This window comes from Micrasema longulum, unplaced genomic scaffold (genome assembly GCF_059751315.1).
Source record: "Micrasema longulum isolate JH-2025_06_02 unplaced genomic scaffold, ASM5975131v1 h1tg000571l, whole genome shotgun sequence".
NCBI lineage: Eukaryota > Metazoa > Arthropoda > Insecta > Trichoptera > Brachycentridae > Micrasema > Micrasema longulum.
In genome coordinates this window covers 1008845-1020000 of record NW_028277767.1, presented here as the reverse complement: position 1 = coordinate 1020000, position 11156 = coordinate 1008845, and the positions used below count along the sequence as shown (strand labels likewise).

The window sequence follows — 11156 nt, the reverse complement described above, 5'->3', positions numbered from 1 at the left end:
AAGAATAGTGACACAGTTTACATAGTGTATAACATTCAGCATTCTGCCTATGCTTGAATGTCAATACTTATTCAATTCTAAGATCTGTTTATTTTTTAGCGAAACCGATAGGAAAGCCCATCGGTCTTATAAACGGTGTCGGGTGTATGGACAGAGTGCTTTCATTGTTGACGTATTTGATCTTTTAGAAGCGAAATAGTTAAAGCCTACATTAACGTAGCTGAGATGGTTCGGAAAAATCTCACATACATTAATAGTGGTTTCAGCTCTTTAACGTAGAAACAGCATAGCCAGGAAACGTCTAAAAAGAATTATCATTTTCATCAATCTTTTTAAACTAGTACAGACATTTGGCCATAGATACTCTAAATAGTGCATCGCAGATTTGAAAACAGCACATTAATCGTAATAAATCGCCTTAAAAATTATTTTTCTTGATAAGCGGCCTCAAAGTTTAACGTAGTCAATTATGATGTAATTACAATTTTAAAATTGCGAAAATGATGAAAAAGCTATTGTAAAAATGACACAATAATTGTTTTTTTTTTCTGTTGGCACGGACAGTTTAACTTGTAGAGCTTCCCAAAGCCTCACAAAGTCTAATTTGAACTTGACTTATGTATTGCTGCTCCACGACTTGTCGGTGCACAGGGTGACCGTGACCAAGTATTATGCAAATACAGAAAAACAAAAAAGGTTCCCTCCTGTTTTTTTTTAAATATTATAGAACATCTCGGACAAAAAAACTTGAAAAATGAATATTTTTATATCATTTTTTACACCAAAAAAAGAAATATAAATATCTCGGTTAAAACTAAGATTAAATAAAATGACATCCCCTTGAAAAGAATTATATTGAAATTTTGACATAAACTATATTTTTATCAAATACTTTAATTATATGTCTATTTTTCATATTTTACGTGTACGTATTTTGTTGTAAAATCGATAAATGGCAATTTAATTTTTTATGTTTTGATTTTATTGATAAGGATTTTCAATAAAACGACATATCATGTCAACATTTCTAACTCGAGTCTCTGTGAATTCAAATCATCTCTTTATAAATATTTTATGACTTTCTATAGTAACGATTAATTTGCAAAAGCTACTTATGCTAATGACCTGCTGTTAACTCAAAATGAACCTTACTTATAAACCTGCATAAAGTTACGCCTAGGCATAGTGTTAGAATATGGATGGGAGTAATACCATCCTTATTATGGTGATAGAATAAGGATGGTATTCCCTTCCTTATTTTACTACTTTTCCTAGGCGTAACTTTATACCAAGTTCATAAGTAAGGCCCTTTATTTTCATAATATACCGACTTGTTTATATCTTTTGTATGCCGACATACATAATATATGTGCATATTTATTTTTTGTTATTTTTTTTTATTTTTTACATATCCATGTTTTAATATTGTTGTTTGTTTTTGTTTAGCTGAACTCATTATAATGTTATATTTCATATTGTAAAAGGCCGTGCCGTATAATAAATAAATAAATAAAACACAAATTCTATAAGTACATTTAGTTTGCATTTTTAAAAATTAAGAATAAAACCCGCAGCGCTAAATAAAGCAAAATTATTTTTGGGAGAACATAAAATACCCCATAAGGTAGGCTAAGGGATCAACAAATTCTGGTCACCCTGTTGGTGCACCGCATATTTAATCAAATTTCGGCAGATATGACGTCAACAATGATGTAATTAATTAAAAACAATTTAAAAGAAAAGGAAATTTTCGCCTGGGTATGTTTTGTCTTATATTGTACCATTAACCTTCATTGTTTTCAATTACAAACGTTTTTCCTTAGATTGTGCAACGCGGTTATAACGATATTACCAAATCGTGAAGACGCCTGACCTCTATCGGGCAAATTATAATATAAACGTGAAAATGCTTCCTACATTCGAGCTTGTGACATCATTGCAGTTATAAAGGGCCATTTACAAAGTGCGCGTGTATGCGTCATGATCGCCCTTCGAATCTATACACACAGGAGCAATTATCGTGAAGACCACGAGATGTGGGCCAATGTTAGAGTGTGTGCAGCACCAGCGCTAGATAGTTAGATAGGTACTGACTGATATAGGACACAAAGGGCCCAACCGACCGACCATCAGGGTCATATCACTTCCAAAACTAATTGTCAAATTGTCGGAGGGACCATGAGGTAATGTCCACGGTTGGGTACTTCTATTTAAGCAGAAACAAATATGCAAATAATGGTTATTTGTGTACCTTATCGTTTTGCCAACGAGCGCCTTTATAAATATTAATATTTTATTTCCACAAGGTAGGTGTTTTAATAATCATTATCTACAGGTCTAAAATAGGTATAGGTACAAAGTTTCAAACTGAACCGTTTCTAAGTTGAGTAGAAGATATTGTTTTTAGCAATAAGCGTATTAATGCGCCTGCAAAAATAAGCTTGACCTATGTTTTCGCATTTTTAAACGATTTGGTTTAGGGTTTTTGTCGGAAATTAATGTAAATGTACACTATAACACAAATAACCGGTTATTCTTTGATTTCATGACATTTATTCATTTAAAATTTTCCTTCTCTAAACACGAGCATCTTTCTCCATTAAAGATATAAAAACGTTAAACATAAAATTATAGCGTGTGTTTGTGTATAAAAAAAAAAGATCATTTTTTTGACAAAATAAAAAAAAAATATTTGTTGACATGTTATGACTAACCTATTATGGCTTTTTAGAATGTGCCCGTGTTAAGCCATAATAATAAACTACAAAAAAATGGTAACTTAAAATAAATGATAATAACATATGATACAATATTAAAATTAAAAAATATCTGTCCAAATAGAAGATATAACATTAAATACTTTAAATAATAATAACATATGAAACAATATGAAAATTAGAAAATAACAATCCAAACAGAAGAAAAAACACTAAGGCGATTCTAAACGAAAATATGAAACCAATAGATGGCGCTTTTATAACTTTTTATTGAAAAATGCAATTTTTACGTTTATTTTCAATAGAAATTTAACAAAACTTGGTTTGCGGTAACTTTAAACTATATTGATTGTAACAAATACCATAACAATATAATTTAGGTCCTTTTCACAAAATGGTGTACAAAACAAAAAATAACCTATTTTATCATACTTTTGTTTAGAATCACCTTAAATACTTAAAAAAATATTATAATAAAATATAAATCATACATATTGAGTTACAAACATAAACCAGTAATAATGCAACGTAATAACGGTTTACACGATATTAAATAATAAAAAGAAACATCAAAATATAAAATGACGATAAAAAGGATAAGGTAACAAATATTTTATAACTATTTCATTCATTCGTCATTTCAAATTTCCCATATTATGGAACTATAATACCTTTTTTAATTTATAAATAAATTGATTTAATCAATCAGTCTAAAAGATAAAGGATAATCATCGTAGTTATAAATCATCTAAAATTTCATATAAGAGATAATAAAAAAACCACTAGTCAAAAATGTGTACAAAATAGAAAAATTGTGTTAAGTATAGGTATCCAAAAACAACTGAAAAAAGGCACTAAATACGATTAGGTAATATTTAAACCCCGTAAGCACACGCGTTTTTTATTTTGTTATTTTTTTTTTAATATTTGGCAGACTACCCTCAGATTTTAGATTTATTTTATCGTTCAACTAATTAAGCAAATCTGTTCTAAAGTTATCAAAATACATGTAGTTCCTGACCCATTTTACTAGTCACAATTATTTTTTTCAATTAAATTGGGAATTTATTTTTGGAAGCGTTAGTTATTTATGTTAGCATATGTTTTTAAACTAATAACACATGTCACATACCTATTTAAATAAATGCGAAACGGCAGCAGATAATAATGCACAAAATAATATTTTTGATTTGACTATTTTATTTTTGGTTTCATTACAAAAGAACATTTTCTCTCGTACAAAACCGTTATCATGATTTTTCATCAAGAATTTTTTTATTTGCTAGGCAAAAATCATAACAGGATAATAAACCCCCCGTGTCATCATTTTTTAAAATATTTTTTAGTTCGTGAAAGGGTAGCAATAATATTTTTATCTTCACCTACCTATTTTTATCTATTCACCTCGTAATAGACATTGGCATAAGTTAAAATATATCCACATAATTAACGCAAGACAAAAATTAGGTAACCGAGTAATATTTCGTTTGAATTTTCGATCGCATGAATGTGTATACTCATATCTATAATATTATATAGGCAATGCAAGCATATACAGTACCAATTTTATCTATTAAAGCTCTATATTTAACATAAATAGTGAAGTTCACACAATTATCATAAACCTGGAACACTTTTCTATGAACTGGTGTCCTTTCGAACTGCACAATACGTCATCATAAAATAATGTGGAACAAAAAAAACAGTTTCAACTCCTTATATTGCTGGTGCTATTTCGAACTAATCAGCATTAAATTAATTTTATTTAAAAGTTGTTTTTCGTGTTTTCAAACATTCTGCCTACTTTTCATCATTCTACCTTACATTATTAAAAAGGTTTAAAATACATATTTCATCGAACATGATGGACTTTCGCAATATATACGTATACAAAAATATACGGTAGGTTAGGTTTTAGTTAGGCATATTGCTGATAATAGTCAATATCACAAAAAAAAATATGGCGTTAATCCTATGTGGGTATAAAATTTACCTTTATTGGATTATTTAAATATTTTATACTAATTTTGGAAAATGAAAATGGAACTCTACGGTTTACATGCATAGACAGCTTTTTTAAAAAACAGAAGATTTGTACAATATTTTGTCCTTTGAAAATGCCTTTTTTAACTACATAATATATTTGTAAAGGAATATAGTACTTACAAAGCCTTTGGCAAAAACGCAGTAAATAATTCTATAATAAAATAATAGTTGAGAATATTAGATAATGTTTAATTACATTAGACAAGTACTCGTAAATAAGTACTAAACTATTGTAGATAAAGGTGCCAACGTATCTATGGTTGCAATCGCTAAAACTTTTTATAGCTAATAGTGAAATAACAAATGAATCTACCAATGATAATGCAATCATCTTTCAATGCCGGCCCTCTGCTCTAAGCCCACTATTGATAAACTAGCATAGTGTTGTAACATCCTTATCTTTTTTACTAGAGCTAAAGTCATAGATAGATACGCACAAACGAAGTTACGCAAGTATTTTATTATTATATATAGTAACCCCGTGCGTAGCTATAGCTGGTTCTTATTAAACATTTTTACACAATACTTACTAATCGATGTAATTTTTGGTATTTATCTAAATAGTTTTAGATGCGTTAGGAGAGCCTCCTATCGGACCGCATTATGGAAAGGTTAAGAACAGGATGCCTCGCTCGCAAGAGTAAAAACTACTACAGCCAAACGTCATATACGCACAGCAGCGAGCATTAACACCCGTTTAAAATGGTAATAGCGGGAATAAGGGATTTCTAAATGTTATTTACCGTTATTATTATAGGTACCTTTATATTTTTTATACCTGTTTGGGGTTTTATTTTTAAAAATAATTAAGTTTCATCGTGAGTGAACGAAAGAGTTAACACATTTGATAGAAATATTTTTAAAATGGGTCAATTTCGAAAGTATGGGGAAAATAAAAAAATTGGGAGTGTTACAGAAACATTTCATTCTTACTTTGGTGCGGCAAAAACTTTGTTCTAGAACTACAGGACGTTTGACAGGACGAATTCAAACAACAGTATTAAATTATGTAAAAAATATAAAGGTTATGCATGTCTAGAGTGAAAAAAAAATTCAGGGAAGAAAAAAAGACAACTTTGGCTGATGATTAAGTGCTGAAGCAATTATGCCTGCAGAATCGATTCAAAGGTGCAGGGGATATGAAAACCGAGATTATTTAAGCTGGTGGTGCTCCAGTTAGCGTTCATACCATGCGTCGTAGACTTCGGGAATGTGGCTTTTGGGGGAAAAAAAAATATTGCACATCACTTCCGATGCAAAATGCGTGTTAACCACTTAAGATTAGCACAAAAATATAAAAATTGGCCTAAAGTATATATGTAGACGTTTTATTTTTTCCGAAGAGAGTAAATATAAACTCTTTGGTTGGGTGAAATTCAGTACGCGAGACGGAGATCTGAAAAATGATTATGCGCCTAGTGTCTTCAGCAAACAGTGAAACATCCTGCCGGAAAAATGATCTGAGGAGGCTTTTCTTTTTCTTTTTTTTACGGGGAGTGGAACATTTGGCATTTATCAATGGAATTTCAAGTGGTAAAATGTATTTTTTAAATTTGGAATACGTTTTATTACCGTCAATTGAATTGCATTGTTCCCATACTTTTTCCCAGAATTTTTCAATATGACTGCACCGTGGTACCGCGCAAAAACTGAAAATAATACTTTGTTAGCATTATACGTTGAAAAAATTCTCTTCATATTAATTTTAGATAAAGGAATTTCCAAATATAAATGGGATTTTAACACTGGATTGGCCCGACAAGAGTCCCGATTTAAACCCAATCTAGAACCTAAAACATTTTAATGGCGATGTAAATCAAGGCGTTCGTCAAGTAAAAACATAAAACAAACTTTTGAAAAAAAAATGGCATGATTATTTGACTAATGGCTCCGAAATTAAATTAATTCCATGCTGCGGCCCATTGAAAAAAATTAAATAATAAAGGAGGGCGAAATAAATATTACTGATTAATATTTCTCATTATATAACAAAATATATTTGGTAAAATTAGTACTTTTTTATTTTAATAAAGTTGTCTAGATGATTTTTTATTTCAATTTATTGATCAATTTATGGAAACATTTCTATTGAAAGCCACGAAAAAAATATTGTCAGGGCAATATTTTTTTTTTAGTTCACCATATAAGAAACCTATCATTTCATAATATGAAATAGAAAACTACAGATAAAATCTGAAAAAAATGGAATGCATTTTAAAAAAAATCATTTTTTTAGGAGGAGAAAACCCTTTACAATTTATAAAAAAAACGTTTTTTTTACACATTTCGAAGGTTTAATATTTTTAGAGTACACTGGACAGAGGAAAAATAGAAGCATTAAATAGTAACGGAATTATTACAATTAGTCATATCGTATACTAGCGAGTCAGGTAGGCGAGCGATTGGGGTGGTTTCTTTCACAATACTTTTGTATAATTCTTTTTTCTTAGTTTTGGCAGAGCATTGACTATATTTAAAGAGGTAATACCGTATCATTGTATTGGGTATTGGTAAGGCATTATATATAAATATATATATATATATATATGTATAGAGAGCATGAAACTGCAGGTATACGAAATGCACGTTGTCCGAGCATTAGTGTCAGTTTAGCTGGAAAGTTTGTCGTGTACGGTTGACACAAAATATTATAGTTTGAGTATTCAGGAAAACGTAAATAGTGCTAAAAACATGGAAAAAGGAGTAATGGCTACAAATAATCATATTTTTTCAGCAAAAGAATAGCCGAATCATGGAATCTGCCCGAATTGAGCGGCCAAAAGTTATCGCATTAAAAAAAGATCCAAAACTTGAAGATCTTACTCCATTACTTAGCGACAAGATTAAACAGCATATTCTACCAATTTATATTGATCCGGGGATGATTTACTTAAAAGATGCTTGGGTGGCCACCCCCAAAATGCTAATAAAAGTTTTAATGTGACAGATTGGCGATTATCTCCAAAGCACTTGCATTCTGAACTATAAATCATTGAAATCTCAGACTACATTGCTGCAGGGATACTAAATAAATGCTACACTTCAATTTCGAAATTTATGAATAAGTTAAATATAATTGTTGGCACCTACTCTAAAGTTTTCGCCGAAAACACCGATGAGGAGCGAGTAGCGAGGCAGAATCGGATGAATCTTTCCGCGGCAAAAGCATCTGGTACAGACCAAAAACAGCAGACGGAAGCAGTGGAAGATAACCAGCTTTTCAGAGAAGCTGAAAGCCTATTATATGCGCCTGGAATCGATGATTGATCGGTCGTCCAAAGGGTTTTCTTCCCTTAAGTGAAAACATGTCAATGTTCGCTATTGTGGGAAGGAATTTTTTCAATAAGTTTTCACAAAATCTACGGGAAGAAATTAAATATCATAAAACTGAAAACGAATTAAAAAAAAACATCCTTCCATAGTTAACATAAAATGTATAGCAATAATGTATTATAATTATAATATAATATGTAATGCGTGCATTGTATAAGTAGATGTTCATATATCCGTGTATATATTTCATGAATATTGTTTATGCATATATATATATTTTTTAATTGTTATGCATTTTTGTATATAAGTATTACATTTTATTATATATTATTAAGTACACTCACCTCCGCAAGAGTAAATTGCCGTGCACGCACTGGCGGGTAAAGAACCGTTACTGCATCATGAAAATGGATATCGCGAAAACGGTTTGTCTGTGAGCATTCATTTACAGAGTAAAAAAAAATCGCAATCAACGTTTTTGGATACATCCTTTAATTAGTCAAAGACTTCTTAATGGGTAATTTTAAAAGCTACATAACGGCTTGAGGGAACATACATAAAAAACAATTATTATGAGATGAGGGTGGAAACTTTTGATCAAGTACTTGAAATTGTGGGCACAAAAATAAAACAACAAGGAAATCCTTATTACTTGATGCCGATTTTGGGGCGGACATCATGCTGTGTAACACGTGTTTAAGCTTGGACAGTAGGGATAACACTGGCCAGAGTGACCAGCTGCGGGAGTTTATCCGCAAGTGCACGCATGCACTTGTCCATACATTACAATTTTGTTTGTGGGAACCGCACAGCATAAAAAATGTAGCAGGTTACGATTTTTTTAACCACTGCGATTGTTTACCCATATGTGCTCGGACTTGTACCTAAAACCATGAGTTGTATTTTTGCGGATAAACTGTCGCGCGTTTTAAAACCACAATGCGCGCATGGCCTTTGAATGAAGAAAACTTGCAGTTCTTATATCACATCCATTCTAGCGTGCCGTAACACGGGTCTGTTTTGCTATTCTGAATGTATCTATCGATATCGGTAATATGAATGGACGAAATCAACTTCAATTTTCCTTTCATGCGTTTAAGGTTTTTTCGTCGATAAGATCTCCCGAGGTTTCCTAATAATATCTACAGATATCGATAAACACGTTGGGAATCGTGAGGAAAGGGGGGATGAGGATGGCGGACATACGTTGCCTGGTCACCGCTAGCTATAGGAGGGGTTGAAGATTATAAGGAGAAAAGAAGGGGGCGGAAAATCGTTTCCCTTATGACACTTCAAATCATATACAGTCGGTATATTTCTTCTAAATCAGTCAAATATTTTAAAAAACGTATTTTTATTGATAGTACCATCTACCATGTTGAATCTTTAGGAAAACTCAAGTAAAATGATTTAACATGATGTACAAAGAAACGCATTATTTTACTACGATCGTTATTTAAAACTTTTAAATGGATTAAAAAGCTTTACATTTTTCGACCGTGTGTATAATCACACGAATAAAATATAAATATCAATAAGAATAAATTGGGTATAATAAAATATATAGTAAATGAAAACACTGAGCAATAAGATTCTTTCCAGTTAGTCAGATGATGTGCTAGCAAATAATCAGAGTAAAAATTGCATTATGAAAAATGAAAACAGATAATTAATTTATTTGATATGAAAATGACTAAAAAATTTTATATCTTAATCTGTTCACGTTTGGAATTTTATATTTGAAAATAATTTTAATGAAAATCAAATACTTTGAACTAAGTCACGAATTTCAAGAATCAACTAATGATAGATTCCTACCAATCAGCAGATTTCACTGACTAGGACTTGTGACGTCACAGGCAAATCAATTTCAAAATTAGGAGTATTTAAAAAAATAGCGCTGATAATACGATCCATAAATCTAAAAACTGACATTTCAGATTAGTTTGATATATTTTTTCAAAAACCGCGGTTTTTCTATTCTAAAAAAGTCTATTTTGTTTACTTGTTTTTATTTTAAGTCTAATTTGTCTATATTTAGGTTGATTATGCTTTTGGTGAGCTTAAGGCTGTAAGTCGGGAAAAACGAACGCAATTAGGAAATCATACGATTTTGCCATTTTAAAACGAATGTTTTTTTTAACCGGGCAATAATAAAAAACAAAAACACATAAATTAGATAAAAACATGTTATGTTATGTTTTAAAGGTATATCTGTTAAAAATATGCTTAAAAATTTTAAGTAACTAAAATATAATTACTTTTAAAACAGCAGATTACGCCATTTCAAATTTAGACCAAACTTAGGTATCTGGGATCTCAATAAAGACTAAGTATTGAACAAAAATTCGTTGTAATAATTTGAATATAATACATTTAACATAAAAGTGGCCGCGGTCAAATTTTAATTTTTTGTTTTTGAAAAAAAATACAAGCATTTTAAATCATATACATTTTTGTGACATTTTCCTTTATTTATACTTAAAATTATGCCTTCGGTAATACTTAAAAAAATATTGAAACACTTTAGTTTAAGCCTTTTTTTTAAGAATTGTATTCTATTTTTTTGAAAAAAGTAGATAACTCTGGTTGTAATATTCAATTTAAAACAATATCTTATTGACTTTTTCGTGACCTAGAGACCAGCCTTTTCGAAAGCAATTAGGGCTGTACTGAAGGTCAGTCTAAAAGTCAATAAGATATTGTTTTAAATTGAATATTACAACCAGAATTATCTTCCTTTTCAAAAAACGAGAATACAATTCTATAAAAAAGGCTTCAACTAAAGTTTTTCAAATTTTTTTAATATTACCGAAGGCATAATATTAAGTAGAAATAAAGGAAAATGTCACAAAAATGAATATGATTTAAAATGCTTGTATTTTTTTTCAAAAACAAAAAATTAAAATTTGATTGCGGCCACTTTTATGTTAAATGTATTATCTTCAAATTATTACAACAATATTTTGTTCAATACAAAGTCTTTATTGAGATCCCAGATACCTAAGTTTAGTCTAAATTTGAAATGGCGTAATCTGCCGTTCTAAAAGTAATTATATTTTAGTTACATAAACTTTTCAAGTATATTTTTTAACAGAAATACCTGTAAAATATATTGTT

The 11156-nt window shown here is 30.2% G+C and overlaps 1 protein-coding gene and 1 pseudogene across 3 annotated transcripts in view; one reads left to right on the top strand and one right to left on the bottom strand.

The window, feature by feature from the left end:
• chinmo (Chronologically inappropriate morphogenesis) overlaps positions 1 to 11156 on the bottom strand; it is a 177331-nt gene that overhangs the window by 25573 nt on the left and 140602 nt on the right. The window lies entirely within an intron of this gene.
• Positions 7323 to 8030, top strand: LOC148280533 (uncharacterized; annotated as a pseudogene).